Here is a 21,830-nt window from a genome sequence, read left to right on the forward strand (position 1 = left end):
GTTTCCAAGCAGGAATAAGATCAAAAACTAGCTACTCTGCATACCATGTCTTGTGTTTCCAGAGGAGAGAGGCAGAACTCTCGTTCTATACAGAGGGAAGGGGGAGAACTTAAAATCCAGAAGTTTCCACATTCTGTGTTTCTACTTGAAAAAGGTTATGGTCCATTATCTTCATTCTAAAGTTTCCAAAATACAGTACATCTTACACAGTACTTTTTATGCTTTATCATCCTACATGACTGGATTTATATGCAAACTAGAATATTCAAAACCATTTAAAATGTGCTTGCATTGATATGTCTCAATTAGCAACCACAGAGTTAAGGGTTCGTTTGAAAGAAGATCAGGATGGTAGGACACCTCACTGCAACCACAAGAAAACCAAATAAGCTACTTGTACGGTGGATGAAAGGAAAAATGGGCCTATAAAAGAAAAAAAACCCACTACTACTCAGTCCCTCTCCTCCCCATTCTCTTCTCTTAGTTCTACTTGGGAACCGACCTGGGAGAACTAGAGGTGAAATAAATCTAAATTTTTATGGCTGGAGTCTCCATTACTTGACGACTTAAAATTGAGAGACGACTTAAAATAGAATAGCTGTCTAAGTGAGGTGTCATTGCTCATACAGACCTTCACTGGAACAGGGACTTAGTCTCCCACATCCCAGGTGAGGACCCTTTACTACTGAAATACAGAATCCCTTTTTTTTGGCACAATTAAATATTTATTTAAACACAAAGTAGAACAGCTTTAAACAGCAGAAAGACAAACACCCACCCTAAAATTCCCCACATCCCAGTGGTTGGGGTGGTGCCCTAGGAAATGGGAGATCCTGGGTTCAGCTTCCTGCTCCACATCAGGCAGTGGGAATTCAAGAGTGTCCTGCATCCTGGGTGAATGCTCTAACCATTAGGCTATTAGATAAATGTGGGGAAATTCCTCCAGATATGCTGTGCGTGTGGCCTGATCTGGTAGAAATGAACCCATTCCAAAAAAATATATATACTTTTTTTTGCCGACTGCCCATCTGTAGCAAGCTTTCTTCAGGTCCAACTTATACACATAGGTTCATCTTCACTCCCTGGCAGAGCAAGGGAGAAGGTGTAGCGGGATTCATCACATCATTCCCTTGTAGCATGTGGGGGGTGAAGAGGAACCTGACACTATTTATTATCTCCAGGGGAGTGACTAGCCTACTGCCGTTGCTCCCTCAGAATCTCTCAGACTGCTGTTTGGGTCTGTGTTTTAGAGCATACTAACAGGTGCTCTGCCCTGCAGTACAGACAGAAAGACAAGGTCCCTCCTTACCCAGAGCAGCTTGCAGTCAACATTTGCTATTGCTCTCCTACTACCTGATCCAAAGCTCAGTGAAGTCAGTGGGAGTCTATCCATTGACACCAATGGGCTTTTGATTGGAGCCCTGCTCTCTTGCTCCCTGAGTCCTTCTAGGACTCAGCTCCACTGCTCTTGTTGTACTGAAACATTCCTAATTCTTATATGATCTTGTTGAAATTAACAGGCTATTTCCCCCCCAAAAAAGTTTTTCTTCAAGAAAATGAAGTCTTAGATGTAGTGTTAAGATTGGGAAGTATTAGGGAAAAGACATTTTAGAAGATTATGTATGGTTTGACTTTTTAATAAAGCAGGGAAAATTCACATACAAAAAAACAAAAGCCTTACCTAAAACCATCTTAACTAGCTTATAACTGAAATTTGTTGACAAACAAGCTGCTATTATTTCACTTGTAAGAAAATAAAAAAAGCCTACTTTAGGGTAAACTAGTAACCATGGCAACATTCTACTACCTCCCCTGCATAGTGGGCACATATATACAACAGTTCTATGAAAATTATCCATAAATATCCTAGAGCCTAGGGTTTCTATTAAATGCCAGGGTTGGTCTAAACAGGGGTGGGCAAACTGTTTGGCTCGAGGGCCACATCGGGGTTGCGAAACCGTACGGAGGGCCAGGTAGGGAAGGCTGTGCCTCCCCAAACAGCCTGGCCCCCGCCCCCTATCTGCCCCCTCCCACTTCCTGCCCCCCGACTGCCCCCCTCAGAACCCCTGACCCATCCAACACCCCTGCTCCTGGTCCCCTGACCGCCCCCTCCCAGGACCCCACCCCCTATCCAACCCCCCTGCTCCCTGTCCCCTGACCGCGCCCCCGCCCAGAACCTCCGCCCCATCCAACTCCCCTACCCCCTTACCATGCTGCTCAGAGCAGCAGGAGCTTGCAGCCCGCCAGAGCCAGTCACACTGCCCGGGAGGAGCGGCAGGCCAGAGCACTGGCAGTGCTGTGGGGGAGGGGCTGGGAGCTAGCCTCCCTGGCCAGGAGCTCAGGGGCCAGGCAGGACGGTCCTGCTGGCCGGATGTGGCCTGCGGGCTGTAGTTTGCCCACCTCTGGTCTAAAAGTATGCCTCCTAACTTTCTCTTTGGATACAGTATAAGAGTAACTGTCTTGCTGAGAACATTCAGTCTGAAAAGTTCAAATCACTTCAAGGATTGCATCAGGTTTAAAGCCAGAGGCCCAATCCAATATCCACTGAAGTCAATGAAAAGATCCCCATTCACTCTAAGGGGCATGTGATTAAAAAAAAAAAAACAAAAAACGGTTCTTAATTGCTAAGCTGAAAGATAATCTAGAAAAAGTTTTGCTAAGATTTGTAAACTTTTTGTAAGATTCCAAAAAGGAGAAAAGAGCTACTATGGCCCACTGGATAAGGCACCAGTCTGGGATTCAGGAGGCCTGGATTCAATTCCTTGCTCCACCACGGACTTCCTCTGGGACCTTGTGCAAGTTACTTAGTGTGCCTGTGCCTCAGTTCACCATCTGTAAAATGGGGATAACAGCACTTGTCTCTCTCACAGGGGTGTTGGGAGGATAAATACATTAAAGACAGAGAGATTCAGATATCATCGGTGCTATATACACACACACACACACACCCCCTTAAGTGCAATATAGCGCATGATTCAAGATGTAACTAGTACAGTAAAACCTCAGTTATTAACAACTCAGGAACTGAGGTGGGTTGCAACTCTGAACAAAACATTATGGCTGTTCTTTCAACAGTTTACAACTGAACATTGACTTAATACAGCTTTGAGACTTTATTATGCAGAAGAAAAATGCTTTTAACCATCTTTTAAATGAAACTAGCACAGAAACAGTTTCCTTACTTTGTCAAATCTTTCTTAAGCTTTCATTTTTTTAGCAGTTTACATTTAACACAGTACTGTATTTGCTCCTCCTTCCCACGCTCCCCCCCCCCGCCCCGCCCCAATCTCAGCTGCTCCCTGATTGCATACTTCTGGTTCCAGCAGCATTCGGACCTTGGACTTCAGAAAAGCACACTGACGACTCCCTCAGGGAACTGATGGGCAGGATCCCCTGGGAGAACATCATGAGGGGGAAAGGAATCCAGGAGAGCTGGCTGTATTTTAAAGAATCCTTATTGAGGCTGCAGGAACAAACCATCCCGATGTGTAGAAAGAATAGTGAATATGGCAGGTGACCAGCTTGGCTTAACAGTGAAATCCTTGCTGATCTTAAACACAAAAAAGAAGAAGAGGCTTACAAGAAGTGGAAGCTTGGACAAATGATCAGGGAGGAGTATAAAAATATTGCTCATGCATGCAGGAGTGAAATCAGGAAGGCCAAATCACACTTGGAGTTGCAGCTAGCAATGGATGTTAAGAGTATCAAGAAAGGTTTCTACAGGCATGTTAGCAACAAGGTGGTGGTCAAGGAAAGCGTGGGCCCCTTACTGAATGGGGGAGGCAACCTAGTGACGGAGGATGTGGAAAAAGCTAAACGTACTCAAAGCTTTTTTTGCCCCCGTCTTCATGAACAAGGTCAGCTCCCAGACTACTGCACTGGGCAGCACGGTATGAGGAGGAGGTGACCAGCCCTCTGTGGAGAGGGAAGTGGTTCAGGACTATTTAGAAAAGCTGGACAAGTCCATGGGGCCGGATGCACTGCATCTGAGGGTGCTAAAGGAGTTGGCGGATGTGATTGTAGAGTCATTGGCCATTATCTTTGAAAACTCATGGCGATTGGGGGAGGTCCCGGATGACTGGAAAAAGGCAAATGTAGTGCCCATCTTTAAAAAAGGAAAGGACGAAGATCTGGGGAACTACAGGCCAGTCAGCCTCAACTCAGTCCCTGGAAAAAATCATAGAGCAGGTCCTCAAAGAATCAATTTTGAAGCACTTAGAGGAGAAGAAAGTGATCAGGAACAGTCAGCATGGATTCACCAAGGGCAAGTCATGCCTGACTAACCTAATTGCCTTCTATGATGAGATAACTGGCTCTGTGGATGAGAGGAAAGCAGTGGATGTGTTATTCCTTTACTTTTGCAAAGCTTTTGATACGGTCTCTCACAGTATTCTTACCAGCAAGTTAAAGAAGTATGGGCTGGATGAATGGACTATAAGGTGGATAGAAAGCTGGCTAGATCATCGGGCTCAACAGGCAGTAATCAATGGCTCCATGTCTAGTTGGCAGCCAGCATCAAGCGGAGTGCCCCAAGGGTCGGTCCTGGGGCTGGTTTTGTTCAATATCTTCATTATTGATCTCAAGGATGGCGTGGACTGTACCCTCAGCAAGTTTGCAGATGACACTAAACTGGGAGGCGTGGTAGATATGCTGGAAGGTAGGGATAGGATACAGAGGGACCTAGACAAATTAGAGGATTGAGCCAAAAGAAATCTGATGAGGTTCAACAATGACAAGTGCAGAATCCTGCACTTAGGACGGAAGAATCCCATGCACTGCTAAAGACTAGGGACTGAGTGGCTAGGCAGCAGTTCTGCAGAAAAGAACCTAGGGGTTGCAGGGGACGAGAAGCTGGATATGAGTCAACAGTGTGCCCTTGTTGCCAAGAAGGGTAATGGTATTTTGGGTTGTATAAGTAGGAGCATTGCCAGAAGATCGAGGGACGTGATCATTCCCCTCTATTCTGCATTGGTGAGGCCTCATCTGGAGTACTGTGTCCAGTTTGGGGCCCCACACTATAAGAAGAGTGTGGAAAAATTGGAAAGAGTCCAGCGGAGGGCAACAAAAGTGATTAGGGGGCGGGAGCACATGATTTATGAGGAGAGGCTGAGGGAACTGGGATTATTTAGTCTGCAGAAGAGAAGAATGAGGGGGGATATGATAGCTGCTTTCAACTACCTGAAAGGGGGTTCCAAAGAGGATGAATCCAGACTGTTCTCAGTAGTAGCAGAGGACAGAACAAAGAGTAATGGTCTCAAGTTGCAGTGGGGGAGGTTTAGGTTGGATGTTCTAGTGAAAAAGTTTTTCACTAGGAGGGTGGTGAAGCACTGGAATGGGTTACCTAGGGAGGTGGTGGAATCTCCATCCTTAGAGGTTTTTAAGGCCTGGCTTGACAAAGCCCTGGCTGGGATGGTTTAGTTGGGGATTGGTCCTGCTTTGAGCAGCGGGTTGAACTAGATGATCTCCTGAGGTCCCTTCGAACCCTGATATTCTATGATCTGGCTGACCAATCAGTTTGTAACTCTGGTGTTCGTAACTGAGGTTCTACTATACTTCTTAAATTACACAGTTTAGGAGAGAAGTCTGAGGCAGATTTCTCAGGATCCCACACAGAGATCTTCAAGCACTCCCATGCACAACCCCAGTGGATGGTTCATGCAGGGATAAAAAAGTCTGCACTTGAGAATCTTTTTGCAGGATCTAAGTAGATAGGCAAAACAATACTGTACATGCAGGTAGCGGAGAGTCCTCAGAGGACAAATCCCAGAATGGTGCAGAGCTGTGGTTTCCTCCCACTACCCCCCACAAAAATCACTGTGTTAACAAGAGGATAATGTTCCTGCGTCCATGAGAGATTTGAAAAATGAGAGGTTGTGGGTATGATGGATAAGTTCAGGGAGGATGTTGCAGGTATAATTGCCATATATTCATGCATCATTTAATTCAATAGTTTACAAAATCATTTTGCATTGCTTGGGGGATAGTCTAGATTACCCATTAGGTATTTTCTGTCTTTAATTTCCATAATTCTACGTTATGTTTTCAAATAATTCCCCATAATAATGGCATCTCCTACTAGGCTTCTGCAGTTTCTTGTTGCCTACTTATGGCATTGTAATTACCAGTCACAACTTCTTGTCATACCATTATTTTTATTGGACACTCAGTACAGCAAAACCATCAATTCCCTGTGTAAAAAGCCTGTTTCCCCTTTGGTAGGGTAAACTTGTAACCAAGGAAACATTCTAATGCCTCTGTAATCGTTGGAGCCCTTCAGAACATTTATCATCTTATCCTTGTGTTTTTAGCTTCCCTGGCCTTTCTTCCTGAATCACTGTTACCTGTTTTGAGGCTGAGTCTGCACACCGCAGACTGAGTACACTCTTATTTTAAGAGATGTTGGTGAGGATTCACACTGCTCTGAAGTTGTTATATCTGAGTGGAAAACCATGGCATCTGAACATCCAGCTGCTTTAAAAATAAAATTATATCATACCACTGCCATTTTAATTAAAGAGAAAAATCACTCACTACAAAATGGCTGTTAAATGCTGGACAGTGGGGGCTAGATTCACAAAGGGGGATTTAGGTGCCTTTCTTAAGCTCCTGGGTTAGATCATGCAAACCTTGACACAGCTGACACTTAACCCTGAAGGCACCTAATTCCCTACCAGCCTGTTTTCACTGGCTAAGTCCCCTAAATTTCTGCCAGTAGAGATGCACACAACCACCTCAGTCCTGACACCACCAGGCAGTTTGATGCAGAGCTCATGACTATGCCTGACAGAATTTACAAAATAGGCATCCCCCCATCTATCTCACCTGCAGGACCTCATGCAATAGATGTGCTCAGAGACTACCTTGAACCCACTATCTATAAGACTAAAAATTAGGACTGTTGATTAATTGCAGTTAACTCACACAATTAACTCCAAAAAATTAATTGCAATTTAAAAAAATTTATCACGATTAATCGCACTTTTAATTATGCTGTTAAATTTCGATTGGTATTCTATTGTTTATTAAATTTTTGGATGTTTGTCTGCATTTTAAAATATATTGATTTCAACTACAACACAGAATACAAGGTATACAGTGCTCACTTTATATTATTTTTATTACAAATATTTGCACTGTAAAAACGATAAAGAAATAGTATTTTTCAGTTCACCTCATACAAGTACTTTAGTGCAATCTCTTTATCATGAAAGTGCAACTTACAAATGTAGGGGTTTTTTTGTTACATAACTGCACTCAAAAACCAAACAATGTAAATCTTTAGAGCCTACCAGCCCACTCAGTCCTACTTCTTGTTCAGCCAATTGCTAAGACAAAAAAGTTTGTTTACATTTACGGGACATAATGGTGCCCACTTCTTATTTACAATGTCACCTGAAAGTGAGAACAGACGTTTTCATGGCACTTTTGTAGCCGGCATTACAAGGTATTTACATGCCAGATATGCTAAACATTCGTATGCCTCTTTGTGCTTCGGCCACCATTCCAGAAGACATGCTTCCATGCTGATGATGCTCATTTAAAAAAAAAAAAAAGTGTTAATTAAATTTGTGACTGAACTCCTTGGGGGAGAATTGTATGCCCCTGCTCTGTTTTACCCGCATTCTGCCATATGTTTCATGTCATAGCAATCTCGGATGATGACCCAGCACATGTTGTTCGTTTTAAGAACACTTTCACTGCAGATTTCACAGAACACAAAGAAGGTACCAATGTGAGGTGAGGAAGGGATTACTGACGAGGAAACAGCAGGCCGGCAGTAGCAGGTGACATAGGTGTGAACAGGAAGAAAAAGGTGGCAGAGAAGAGAAGAATGGAGGGCAAGGAGAGGGCATCAAAGAACCTGTGAGTAAATGGGGAAGCATAGGTGTAGACCAAGTGGCCAATCCTGAGAGGGGATGTTCCTTGTAAATTTCTTGAATTAAGCTATTGGTCCCTGGCCCTCATTAGAGTGGTGAGGGAACCAGAGCAATAAGCATGGAGCTTACAAAGTCCACAGAGACTTCATTCACTCCCTGTAAAGGATGGGCTGCACCTGTGAGCCTTGGAAATGCCAAAGGCAACACTATCTTGATACTCTGCAGCAGGGAATGTGGCATTTGCAAAGTCTGCAAAATACTTGGTAGAAATTTTAATATATAAGGAGATTTTATTTCTTTTCAGGGGCAATCTATGTATAAAATGCAGTTTTAAGTCAAGCTGTTAGTCAATTATGTAAAAAAATATTTTTCAAGAGTTACACATCACTATTTTCCCTAAAACACAAATAAAAACATCTTGTTTGATTAACAAACTGTCAAAATAATCTCATCTGGACTAGGTCTATGCAATGTAAGTGTCAGGTTGAAAAGACACATTTATTTAATGAAAGATGAGAGGGATGTCTAAATCAGCGTTACAGTGGAAACAGCCTTCCAACCAAGAGCCTAGTCCTACAAAACTGAGGAAAAAGGTGCTCAGCACTTCTTAGGAAAGGCTCAGCACCTGCTAGGAATGGTCTCTAATTAATGAGTGGCTACCCTGGCTCCATGACAATTGTTCTCGATTTAAATCCTCTAAATATGTATATATTATATGGGCCAAACTAGATCGCACATTACATTCTAACTGCATTGACAACATATTACACCATTCAGTTATAGTGAACTGGACAGGATTAATGCAAACCTCAAAACAAAAAGATCAACAGTTCTTTCAATTCATCCATCCTTTCTTCCAACCCAGAAAAGCTGGTTATGTGCTATTCCATTCACTAATTGGCAGTGTAAACTGAGAAAACTGCAGGAAACAGAAGTCTTACATGGATTAAAATAAGGTACAAATCTCTGCAATTTGACAACAAGATTGGAACTCAGATTTGCCCCCTATCACTGAATGCACTAGCAGTTGCTATATTACACCTGCTTTCCCCACCCACCAGCTTCACGGTAGCAGATTTGTGTTGCCTCAGATGCATAGTTAATTATCAAATTAATTTATGTAGTCACATCACACTGTATTGATAAATCATTATGTAACTATATTGCATTTATTGTAATTAGACATGTAAACATCTTAGAACTGTTCTCATAACATGAGTACTACTAAATGTTCAAACCCATTGTTAATCTCTGCTGATGGGTGCTGCAGATAAGAAAAAAAGTGGACACTGGCTACAGGAAATAAACACTCCATAAACACTCACATGCCTGGTCAAATACATTTCTTATGGATCTTTAATAGAGCTGGGCAAAAATTTTCAGACAAATAAGGAATTGCCAAAAAAAATGCAGTTTTGGCTCAACATAAGCATGGCCGTATTGGGTCACACCTATTGTCCATCCAGCCAGTATCCTGTTTCTGACAGTGACCAGTGCCAGATGCATGAGAGTGATGAACAAAACAGGGAAGTTATCAAATGATCCATACTCTGTTGTCCAGCCCCAGCTTCTGGAAGTGTAGAGATTTAGGGACACCCAGAGCATGACACTGCATCTCTGACCACCTTGGCTAATAGCCATTGATGGACCTATCCTCCATGAATTTATCTAATTCTTTTTTGAATCCAGTTATACTTTTGGCCTTCACATCGCATGGTACTTCCTTACGTTGGTTTAAAATCTGGTACCTATTAAATTTCATTGGGTGATCTCTAGTACTTGCTTGATGTGAAGGAGTAAAAGATGACACTTCCTTTTAACTTTCACCACACCATATATGATTTATAGACCTTAGATCCCCCATCTTAGAAAAAGAGATGACTAAACTGAATAATCCAAGTCTTTTCAATCTTTCCTCATGTGAAAGTTGTTCTATCCCCCTAAATAATTTGTTGCCCTTCCCTGTCTCATTTCCAATTCTAATGTATCTTTTCTAACCAAAATTTGCAAAAACAGGTTGAATACTGTGAATATCTTCAGCCAAGAAAGGTTAAAAAAATACCGAAAAAACACAAATGAAAAAGATTTCAGGTTGAACAGAAGCATCTCGTTTGACTCAAAGTGAAAGGCAATGTTTGACCCAAACAATTCCCCCCCCCCCCCCCCCCCGGTTTTTAGTTTCAGCAAGAATAACTGAAAGACTTCCATCGTGGGTCAATCCAAATCTTTTTTCTCCAGTTCGGTCAACAAACTGATCTATTAATTGTTTCCTCAGCCCTAGTCTTCAGTTACCGTGTTTGATACTGAAATATCCTGTCATTTGTCCTAGAAGCCAACAAAAAAGTATTCCCCAATATGCTGATGGCTGGTTGCTCATTACAGCATTGGATGATAAGTAAGGCATTACAATTCTTGTTCACAATAGTAATATTGGCATACAGGGCACAATGAAAACAGCCCCTTTTCATAAAGCTGCTGCCTGTATTGGTGTAAAGCATTATATGCTCCTTAGCCTTTAGTCTGCAGTTTGCAATCCTTCCTCTCAGAGTTCCTTTAGGTTCACATATGTTGCATGTATCCGTTCTGACGCGTGCTACGCTGTGTTATAGGTGTTGCTTTCTTTCTTAGTTTGTTCAGATTTAAACAGATGCCATCGATCTCTCATACAGCTGCACACAAAACCAAGTTATAATGGGGACGGCAGCAGCAACAAAAGACCATGGTGATAAACCAGCTTGTTTTATCTGCAAATGGCTAATAGATTATAATAGCAAATGTTAACAGCAGAAATGTACCACAGTACATCTTATTTACAGTTTAGGCTATTATCAGTTTTTAAAATGTCTAAGACTAAGATAAAATTCATTTAGTCTCATGCATCAGCACTCTACTAATCCCTGTAATTCTGCAACCTTGAATGAAACAGACTCAAAACAAACAATGAAAGGAACAGATACCTTGAAAAGAGAACATTCCAGCACAGAAATGTTGCAGTCGGCTTGTCAGATGCTGTATCATGTAATGAGTTACATGGCATGTGCTTATACCCTGGCAATGCTGCCCCTTCTGAGCAATCTGATCTGCAGGGCAGCGTTTGCCAGTACTTGAGGCATTTACAATATGTATGTTGTATTCATGCACAATAAGGAAGCATAATCAGTGCACTCTACCATTTGTCTGGAGGCACCAGATTTTAGAGCTATCTGAGTCTGATTGGCTGGCTGCTGGGCTCACTGTACTTCTCTTGCCTTAACCTTAGGCTGTGTTCAATATGTTTCCCAGGGGATACTTACAGAGAATTGGCTGTTAGGGAAACAATAGCAGGTAGAAAAAAACAAAACAAAACTGCTATTCTATGGACAAGGCTAATATTTAGTTTTCCAAGGTTGTATGCATGTTAAACAAGGACAAAACTAACAAAAGGATAACTTCACAATAGCAAACTTTGTGTTTACAGTCTGAAAATACTATAAGCTGCATCTGCTTAATACTGCTGAAGTGGTCAGGTGGTTTGCCCGTTTTAAGGACAGCTAGTATAATCAGCCTTAAATCAAAGCAGATGGGAATGAGACTATATTAAGGAGGTTATTAAAAACCTTAGAGGATACAGTTAAATAAGGTTACCTAATCCATTTTACACGGAAGGGTATTATGAATTGCATCACTTAAGCAAGAATAGCCCCCCTGTATCTATTTTAGATTTTACATGGCTGGGTAAATGAAAACAGAAGTATAGAAGACTGGTAATGCTTTTTTGGAAAAAAAGTGAAATATTTAAGAATCAGATTCATGCAGTGAAACAACTGATGTATAATTACCTATATTAGTGAAGCACAGCAAATGTTTGCATCTTAAAAAGTTATGTTATTTAACTCTGCTCCTGGCTCTGCATCAGAGACCACAATGACATTTAAACTCTAGAAATGTTTTTTCAGTGTATATTCCTGCCACCCCAAAGCAAAATATTAAGCTATACATTTTTTCCACAAGTGCTTAAGTGATTTAGGATTTTTCAGTGACACTAAGGCTCTTAAGAAACTCTCACTTTTGGAAACGGGACTTAGTCACTTAAACACACTTCCATTTTCCCCAAAAACCATGGTCTCTGTCCGAGCAGAGATCATTTGTGAATTATACAAAAACCTTTATTTATGGTGCACAGGTCACAAGTATCCTCTGAACTCTGATATACTTCACTATCCTGAGTTGAAAAGCAACCCTCCTCCTCCCCTTCTTCTATAAAAGGGATTCTGAAACGCCTTTGTTATTCCAAATGACATTGCACCTTCTTAAATATAATTTAGGGTATTAGTTCACCAGGAAATTTTCCAGGCGGTATGATACATTGTGCTGTGTTTTTTGAGCCACAACAGTTTCAAATACTTTCCTAAATTGCCTCAGTTGAAGCTGCAGGCATGCCGAGAACAGCTACACACATTATAGCATCCACGAGGGTTCAAAAAGCTTAGGTGAAACTTAAAATTCACTACACTTCAATAATTAAGGAGCCAGTAATAAAAATATATTACTATTTGTGTTCAACTGATTAGAGTGATTTTTTTAGAATTCAGTATTATATGTCTATTTGGGAAAGATAGATTTTAATTAAAAAGAAAAAAAGTTGGACACTGCAGGGTACGTAGTTGAAATATTGTTTCAGTTTTAGAATACTTCCTGCCAAAGCAAAAAGATACAAAGTGGATGCACAGATCATGCTTCTCAGGTGCTACAGGCATGGCATTTGGTCTCCTGTCAGTTAGAATTTTACAAGCACAAATTCACAAGGGCCATTTTCACCAATCAGAAGTGCAGTATTTGCTAAAAGAAGCAGCAATTTTCATCTGCACAACCCCACTGCTGTACATCATAGTGCAGAAAACAAAAATACTGGTGTGTGCATGCCACGTTTGCCACTTTGCATGAATCTAATGAGAGGGTAACGTAGATAAAAAAAATTGTTTTTGCCATAGTTGTTCTCAAGATTCAATACATATAAATCACAATGTCTGAATACTCAGTTTTTATTGATAGACAAGTTAACGCTATCACAGGCATCCCATACGGAAGCAATTCTTTGGAAAATGTCAACAGAAAGACTATTTGTTGGGGGTTAGCTTTTTTGTTTGTTTTAAAAATGTGTCCCAAAAGGAAGAGAAACTGCAGTCTCAGGGTGGTTGTTGCAGACACTCTTTGAGGTTACTGGAGAAAAAAATTACAAAATAAGTCATACAAAAAAAAAGTCAATTTACTTGCCCAGTCTTTTAGGGAAACCACCTGGGCCACTTGCGATTTGAAGGTAGGATATTATTTCCTTAGCTTCCCCATCCACCCCATTTCCCATAAGGCCTTACCATAACCCAGAACTATGGTTACCACAGTGGACTACACTTCCCAGCCTGCTCTTCTTTCTGGGATCTCAAAATGACCATCTGTTAGCTACCAAGAGCCAGTCTTGGATTTGTAGTCCACCTGGTGCAAAGGAATGGGGCACCAGCATCAAGGTGGATAGAGCTATAGAGTGAGAGTCCTGGACCTTGACACATGCCTCTCTCCCCCTTTAAACGCAGCTCTAGTGCTGAAAGAATTGGGGGAAGGGAAGAGTTGAAATTTGACGTAAAATAGTTCTCACTGAAGAGCAGTATCTGGGTGTGTAATGGTGAAAAAATTGCTTTGATCTATCAGATTTTGCAGCCTTTGAAAATCATTTTGTAAGTGCAATACTATTGATATGCTCTTGTAACTCTATTTATAGGAAGTGTTCCAAACAAAGGTTGAGCAGCACATAAGCACATTCCTGTACACTCAAGAGCAGAGTTAAACTCAGTACAGCTTGGGGGTAGCTAGGAAATACTATGTTCCTCTTTTGCACCTCCTAAATTCTGAAGGCACCTGAATACCATTATAGCCCCAGGGGCTGTAATAACTTACCCTGCTGGCAATGGCTCCTTAGAGAGGCATCTACCAGCACAAAATAGGCATGGTGAAGTCCTCTGGTCTTGCCCCTTGCACATGCTACATAGACCAGGAGGATTCCTCCTAGGGTTGCCAGGCATCTGGTTTTTGACCAAAACACCTGGTTGAAAAGGGATCTGGGCTGCTAAAAGTCTGGTTGGACACAGCAGCCAGCTCATCCCACTGGCTCCTAGGCGCAAGGGCAGCTAGCGGGGGCTCTGCATGCTGCCGCTGCCTGCGGTGCAGATGCTGCCCTGAGCGCCGGCTCCACAGCTCCTGTTGGCCGGGAACCATGGCGAACAGATGCTGTGGGGGTGGCCCCTGCGAACAGGGCAACATGCAGAGCCCCCTGGCCGTCCCTACACCTAGGAGCTAGAGGGACAGGCCGACCACTTCTAGGAGCTGCCAGAGGTAAGTGCTGCCCAGAGCCCACACCCCTCATCTGTTCCCACACCCCAATCCTCTGCCCCATCCCAGAGACCCCTCCCACACTCCTCTGCCCCATCCCGCAGCCCAGAGCTCCCTCCTATACCCCCAAACCCTCAGCTCCGGCCCCACCCCAGAGCCCACACTCCCAACTGGAGCCCTCACCCCCTCCCACACCCTAATTCCCTGCTCCAGCTTGGTGAAAATGAGTGAGTGAGCAAGGGTTGGGGAGAGTGAATGAAGAAGGGAGGGGGGAGGATGGAGTGAGCAGGGGTTGGGGCATTGAATGGGCAGGACAGGGCAAGGGCGTTAGGTTTTCTGCAATCAGAAAATTGGAAACCCTAGTTTCTCCCCTGAGTGCTAAAGGGTCAGTACCTCCCATCTTCTAATACATACACGTGGCTTGATTTTCAGAGGTGCTAAAATAATGCGTGAGGGGGCCATGATAAGGTGCTAAAAATATAAGCTCTACAGGGTAGTGCCCCATTTTCCATTTAAGAACAGCTCTGCATTGTAGGACCTGTGAAGCCACATTCACCACACAAGAAACTTCAAGGGGTCTAGTGGGGAGGAATACCACTTTCTGGAGCTTCCCAGAGAAAACCAAGAGCATGCACACGCCGCCACGCTCCAGGATCCTCCCTGCCTGCTTGCAAGGAGCTGGCTAGAGACATGGCACCACCTATTCTCCACCCTTCCCAGTACCCTTTGGGGGGCAACCTCTGGGGAGTTGCAAAAGAGAGCAAACTTTGTGCTCCCTTAAGTGCTGGGGCTACAACTCTGCCTGGTGCTTATGGGGGCTGTGCAAAGGTAGGAAGTAGCTTCCTTTCTCCCTACCCCCTCGGCCCCCCACTGCCACATGGGGCCAGCTTTTCAAGAGAGCTTAGGGTTAGATTCTGAAGGGTTCCGCACCCTCTACTAGGGCCAGAGTTTCAAGAGAGCTCAGCTCTCATTTAGGTACCTGAATAAGAGCTATAATTTTCAAAATTGCTCAGCACCCAAGAGTCCCCATGGGAGCTGCTACAGCTAGATTTTTCAAAAGAGCTCAGCATCTGCTGTTGCCGTAAGAGCCAGGAAGAATACAGCCCCATGCGTTCCCACAGAAGCACCAAGTACACTGGGTTCCTCAGGGTGACTAATAGTGGCAGGATCAGGCTCTAAGCAATGAACCGGACAGATGAAAGAATAGGGAAAGACACAAAAGTTACAAAAAATAAGCATATTTACCAGCATTGCCAATCCCAATTATTCAAAATCCATGTCAGGTCCCCCCAAAATCCATGAGATTGGGAAGCCCATCAAGTAGTGATTTGGGGGTTTTTTCTTCTGTTTTTTGAGTTTTTAGGGTGCACTCAGGTTCACATTTTCAGGCTTTTCTCCACAACCACGAGGGCTAAAAACTTTTTTTTTTTTTGGGTTATTAAAGCAAAGGCTGAGTTTGTCAGGTATCATGATTTCAGCAGCTGGAGATTTAAGAAAAAACTCCAGTTATGGTGAGATTCCACAAAATCTCCACAGGTAGCAACACTGAATTGAGTTTAAGAACCGATCTGCCACAGTGAATGTTGTAGTGGAGGATGGGGGAGGGCAGCATCTATCGGTGTGTCCGTGAGGGAGCAGGGAAGGCCAGGGACATGCACACTCAGCTCATCTGAGAAGAGAAGCTAGGGCCAGCAGGCTGCTATTGAAGCTCCAATCCTGTGGCTGGAGCTGCACAGGCAGGGGTTTTGCACAAGTGTAGAAGTCCACCCAGTCAACTACTCCTAAGTCTGGATGGATTAGGGGTTACCGTGGGAGCAGGGAAGGAAGAGGATTGGCTTTTGAGGAGGGGTCTGCTGCATTACCTCTACCTACCTGTGCATGTTTGCAGTGGGAAGTGAGGTAAATGAGGCTACTACTTTCCCTGCTCCACTTGAAACCCCTTTCCTTCCCCAGATTAGCCTGGCTCATATCAGGCTTAGGCTAGGAAACACTGAGTTATAAAATGACAGGTTTCAGAGTTGCAGCCGTGTTAGTCTGTATCCACAAAAAGAACAGGAGGACTTGTGGCACCTTAGAGGCTAACAAATTTATTTGAGCATAAGCTTTCGTGGGCTACAGCCCACTTCATCGAATGCATGCAGTGGAAAATACAGGAGGATGATTTTATATACACAGAGAACATGAAACAATGGGTGTTACCATGCACACTATAACAAGAGTATGTATGATTTAACTGGGGATTGGTCCTGCTTTGAGAAGGGGGCTGGACTAGATGACCTCCTGTGGTCCCTTCCAACCCCGATATTCTATGATAAGAGTGATCAGTTAAGGTGAGCTATTACCAGCAGGAGAGGGGGAAGAAAAAAAAAAAATCATCAAGGATCTACAGCCTATCCTGAAGGACGACCCATCACTCTCACAGATCTTGGGAGACAGGCCAGTCCTTGCTTACAGACAGCCCCCAACCTGAATCAAATACTCACCAGCAACCACACAAACACACACACTAATCCAGGAGCCAATCCTTGCAACAAAGCCTGTTGCCAACTTTGTCCACATATCTATTCAGGGGACACCATCATAGGGCCTACTCACATCAGTCACACTATCAGAGGCTCATTCACCTGCACATCTACCAATGTGATATATGCCATCATGTGCCAGCAATGCCCCTCTGCCATGTACAGTGGCCAAACTGAACAGTCTCTATGTAAAAGAATAAACAGATACAAATCAGACATCAAGAATTATAACATTCAAAAACCAGTCAGAGAACACTTCAATCTCTCTGGTCACTCGATTACAGACCTAAAAGTCACAATATTACAACAAAAAAAACTTCAAAAACAGACTCCAACGAGAGACTGCTGAATTGGAATTAATTTGCAAACTGGACACCATTAACTTAGGCTTGAATAAAGACTGGGAGTGGATGGGTCATTACACAAAGTAAAACTATTTCCCCATGTTTATCCCCCCCCCCCCCGCCCACTGTTCCTCACACGTTCTTGTCAACTGCTGGAAATGGCCCATCTTGATCATCACTACAAAAGGGTTCCCCCCCCCCCCCCACCTCCTGCTGGTAATAGGTCACCTTACCTGATCACACTCGTTTTAGTGTGCATGGTAACGCCCATTATTTCGTGTTCTCTGTGTATATAAAATCCTCCTACTGTATTTTCCACTGCATGCATCTGATGAAGTGGGCTGTAGCCCACAAAAGCTTATGCTCAAATAAATTTGTTAGTCTCTAAGGTGCCACAAGTCCTCCTTTTCTTTTTATTGAGTTATATAGTTCTTTTTTAAATGGCAATCTTTCCTAAACTAGTTCTCATGTATTTTCATAGCAAAGCAACTGCCATTATAAAATTATCTAACTACTTGAGATTGACAGGTATGCTATTGAAACCACAATCAGCATTTCTGTACATTATTCATAGAATCCACCCTTACAATGTAGCGCACACCAACCACCATCCATGCCAGAGCCAGATTCCAACACCATCAAAATGCAAAGCTTTCTGCAGAGGTGAATTTTAGCATCATAATCCCTGAAATCCAAAAATCAATCACAACGCCAGTGAACAAAGAAATAAAAGCACAGCCTTGAAATCTATTAAGATTTTTTTTTTTTTGCCCCTGAAGAAAAGTCTATAATGGTTTAATCTTGCAGAGGCTGTCACTCTTTCTTCCTTCATCTGCTCACTTGAAAGCCACGCTGATGCACAAAACTGTATTGGAGTACTGTGGCCTTGTGTCTATTTAATAAGGCTGATGAGCTGCTTAAGCAATTTGAGAAACAAAGCCTATCTTATGTGTATGGGCATTTTCTGTCAGGATATACCACAGAAATCCAGTTTTCTGATCTCCATATAAAAGGTACACCTGATATGGAAGGTGTGAGAGCAGACTTCGTTTAGTCTGTTATTCCAGGGTTTTTATAAAAAAAAAGGCACCCCACAATAAAAAGGGCCTTTCAAAACTACTGATTAGTAGGGCATTGTGTTGGCATTAATGTGTTTTAGTTTATAGTGGCAATAAGATGTCACCATGATTTACCTTGTTGGTTACAAACTTCCAGTTCTTTCAGCCCTCCCCCCACCTGCCTATTGGTTAACAGCGCAGCAGCAGACACATTGTGGGGACAACAGATCTTCTCTGCCCCACATTTGATTGGCACGTGCAGCTTTAAAGCATCTCTTCTCCTGGATCATCAAGGATGATATTTAGAGAGTTTCCGGTGTGTAAAACTGAGCTAATTCTACATCCTTGCTACCACCCTTTGTGTCTCGTCATTTTCGACTGGTTCTTGGAAGTAGTGACGGTCTTATTTTGTGGGTGCACACAGCCTAGCACAACAGGGCCTTCCACTCAGTTGGGGTCTCTACATGCTATTGTAATAATTTGATATTTGTTATTTCTCTTGTCTAATAAGTAGGGTAAAGTTACTGTACGCAGAATAAGCTGTGTGGGCACCGAAGCTAGTTCTCACAAGGACTTCATTATATTACTATAAAAAGAAAAAAAATAGAAATTTGTCCAGATTCAAGTTAACATTTATAATATTCCTTAGAGAGGGCACAATGGTTTCCATCCAGAGGAGGCAAATCAGCCAGTATAATTCTAAGGTTGCTGCATAATTACTAGCTTTGTGAGCATTTGATCATAACCAGCAGTGAATAGCAGAAGGAAACACACAGACTTCAGACACTCTGTGTGAAATGGACTGGACTCTCTGCCTTTATCTACTTCATCAAATCCCAAGAGGAAGCTGTGGTCACCAGATTACAGAACAAGACAAGAAGTTGGCTGGAGTTACTGTCATCTGTAGGAATCATCCCCTCCTGTTATTTGTTACTTGAAATGTAAGATTTGTTCCCCCCATACCAGCTAGAGGGGAAGCTATTGTTAGGTAAGTTTAAAAGTGCAGCAAGAAGCTGGGTATGGATAAAGTGATCATTAGCAATAGCTATTGGTATGTGGATAGTGGGATTTGAGAGTGTGTTTGAAGTCCTTCACGTGTGTAGTTGTACAATTGTCATATTTTGTAAAATAATAGTTTTGTTGTTCAGCTGCAAAATATCACACTTAAAACTGGTTTTTGCAGCATATTAGATAAAGTACCTCACCTGGTTGTGACAGTCTGTACCCCTATGCTGATCCCTTTTACAAGGCTATGATAAATTTTGTATGAAGTATGCCTTATGAGGTATCATTTGATAACTCACAACTTGCTGATTGTTATTGTCCTGGTAAAATGTGTGGCAACATTGTATGTAAAATAAAAAGTTATAAAATTCTATTGTATGTCATTGAGACAAGTTCCAAGTTTAGAAAAGCAGCCACAAACCAGTTCCTTAGAGACTAAAGGCAAACTGATGTCTCAGCCAGGGGTCAACAAAATCAAATGGACTATCACCTGGGTAAGCAGACATGCTTTGGCAGAAGAGAGAGAGTGAGAAATTTATACCTTGGCAAAGAAACAGCTGGACATTCCCATCCCCACAGACTGTCTCCTGAGCCCCAGCTGGAGATGATTCTCAAAGAGGAGAAAAAAGTATAAGAATGGGGAACAGATGCCCCAAGTTATTTCTCCCTACCCACGGCAGCCACAACACATGAGGAACAAAGAAACAGCTTCGGATTGATGGAGGGATCCAGTCTGAAAGGAATTCAGCCAGTTAGACTGCTGAAGCATGTGACTAAAGAATTTTGCTTTCAATTCAGTTAGCCTGTTAAGTTAGGTATTAGTCGCATTTACTTTAATTTTCTTGTAACCAGTTCTGACTTTTATGCCTTATTACTTGTAATCACTTAATCTTTCTGTGGTTAAATTTGTTTTATCTAAACCAATGTGCTTGGATTGAAGTTTTTGGGAAACTCCATTTGAGATACAGTAGAACCCTCAGACTTACAAACTGACCAGTCAAACACACCTCATTTGGAACTGGAAGTACATAATCAGGCAGAAGCAGAGACAAAAAAAGCAAATACAGTACAGTACTGTGTTAAATGTAAGCTACTAAAAAAATAAATAAGGGGAACGCAGCATTTTTCTCCTGCATAGTAAAGTTTCAAAGCTGTATTAAGTCAGTGTTGAGTAGTAAACTTTTGAAAGAACCACCATAATGTTTTGTTCAGAGTTATGAACAATCTGCATTCCCTAGGTGTTTGTAACGGAGGTTCTACTGTAATAAGATTTGTGCACATCATTTTCTATTAATAAAATGATGGACTTTATATGAGCTTGTGTGATCCAGGAGAGGGCTGGGCAGCACAACACGTTTGTGGGGAAAGTCTTGGAATTTGCTGGTGTTACTCTGTAGTGTAATTCAAGAATGACTGATCAGAGAACTCATACAGTATTAGCTGGGAGTAATTTACATGCTGGAAGCTGTGTGAAGCAGTGTAAAAGGCACTCCAGGTTGGAGAATTGAAGGGACACAGCTAATCAGTAGTTCATAGTGTATCCTAGGTAATGTCACAAGAGGCATAAAGACCTAAAATTGTACCCATTGTCCAGGAGAAAGCTGAATGTGAAGGAGCCCTGAGCATTAATGACACCCTGGTACTCCCCTCTAAGATACTGAGCTTGTGGTTTAGGAAGGAATTATTGTATATTTTAACCCTACAGCTAAGTTTTCGTATCTAGGGCATTTGCATCCTTTGGTTTTTTTGCCAGCCATACTAAAAAGACTCCTTTATCATTAGGAATGTGTTTGCATTGTGTTTATTGGCTGTCCTGTACAGTCTAAAGTTTGGAAGATAAATGCTGCAGTAATTCAAGACCTTGTCTAGACTAGGTAAAATAGCGTTTAATCATGTTAGTGAAACCTATTTAAAATACCACTTAGAGCTTAGTAGATACAATGTAACACCTTTAAATCTGGGCTAATTTATGGGTTGACTTTTGTGAGGAGCTTAAAACCAGTGAGCCCTAGTTTTAAAGGCAGTCCCTGCATCTAGAACAGGTGCTAAGTGGTGTTTCAGGAGGGCTAGAAAAACATTTTACCACTCTCCTCCCAGCCCCAACACATACCATTTTTGCTATGGCCTAACTCTGATACACCTGGTGAAGCGTTTGAAATTCCACACCACTCTTGGTGACCGTGAGAGGAAAGGGTCAGTAACACGTTACCTGCGTTTCCAGTTTCTTCCCAATAGAAACTATGGGAAACTTGCTGTAATCTTTGTGTAAGATATTCAGGCCTGACAGACTGGCTTGTAAAATTAAGGCTCTAATTTGGAAAGCAAAACAATAACTCATCCTGGGCCACTGCTGAAATGAAGGCAGAAATTTTAAAAGCCCTTGCTATAACACAAAGAAAAAGGGAAAATAAATAGAAATCAATACAAATTAGAAGTTCAGCTTCCCATTTCAGTGTTCTACATTTAAGTTATCGGGGGGGAAAATATCTATGGATGGCAGGACTAAGTACAATGAGGAGTTTATTTTTTAAAAAATGTTAGAAAACAAAAGAAATCATAGCAATTGTTTAGGCCCATAGACAAAGATGGGAAAATTGTCAGTAATGATGCAGAAAAAAAGTGTTCAATTATTGCTCTGTATTAAGAAGCAGAATGATGAACTAA

General features: G+C 42.3%; 2 long non-coding RNA genes across 2 annotated transcripts in view; both read right to left on the reverse strand.

The window, feature by feature from the left end:
• LOC122465734 overlaps positions 1–21,830 on the reverse strand; it is a 67,523-nt gene that overhangs the window by 33,266 nt on the left and 12,427 nt on the right. The window lies entirely within an intron of this gene.
• Positions 1,536–17,496, reverse strand: LOC122465735. The gene is made up of 3 exons (XR_006290760.1): positions 17,311–17,496; positions 2,428–2,432; positions 1,536–1,546 (listed from the first exon to the last, which is right to left on the reverse strand). It is a non-coding gene; the product is annotated as an uncharacterized LOC122465735 (long non-coding RNA).

This window comes from Chelonia mydas, chromosome 4, assembly GCF_015237465.2.
Source record: "Chelonia mydas isolate rCheMyd1 chromosome 4, rCheMyd1.pri.v2, whole genome shotgun sequence".
NCBI classification, from domain to species: domain Eukaryota; kingdom Metazoa; phylum Chordata; order Testudines; family Cheloniidae; genus Chelonia; species Chelonia mydas.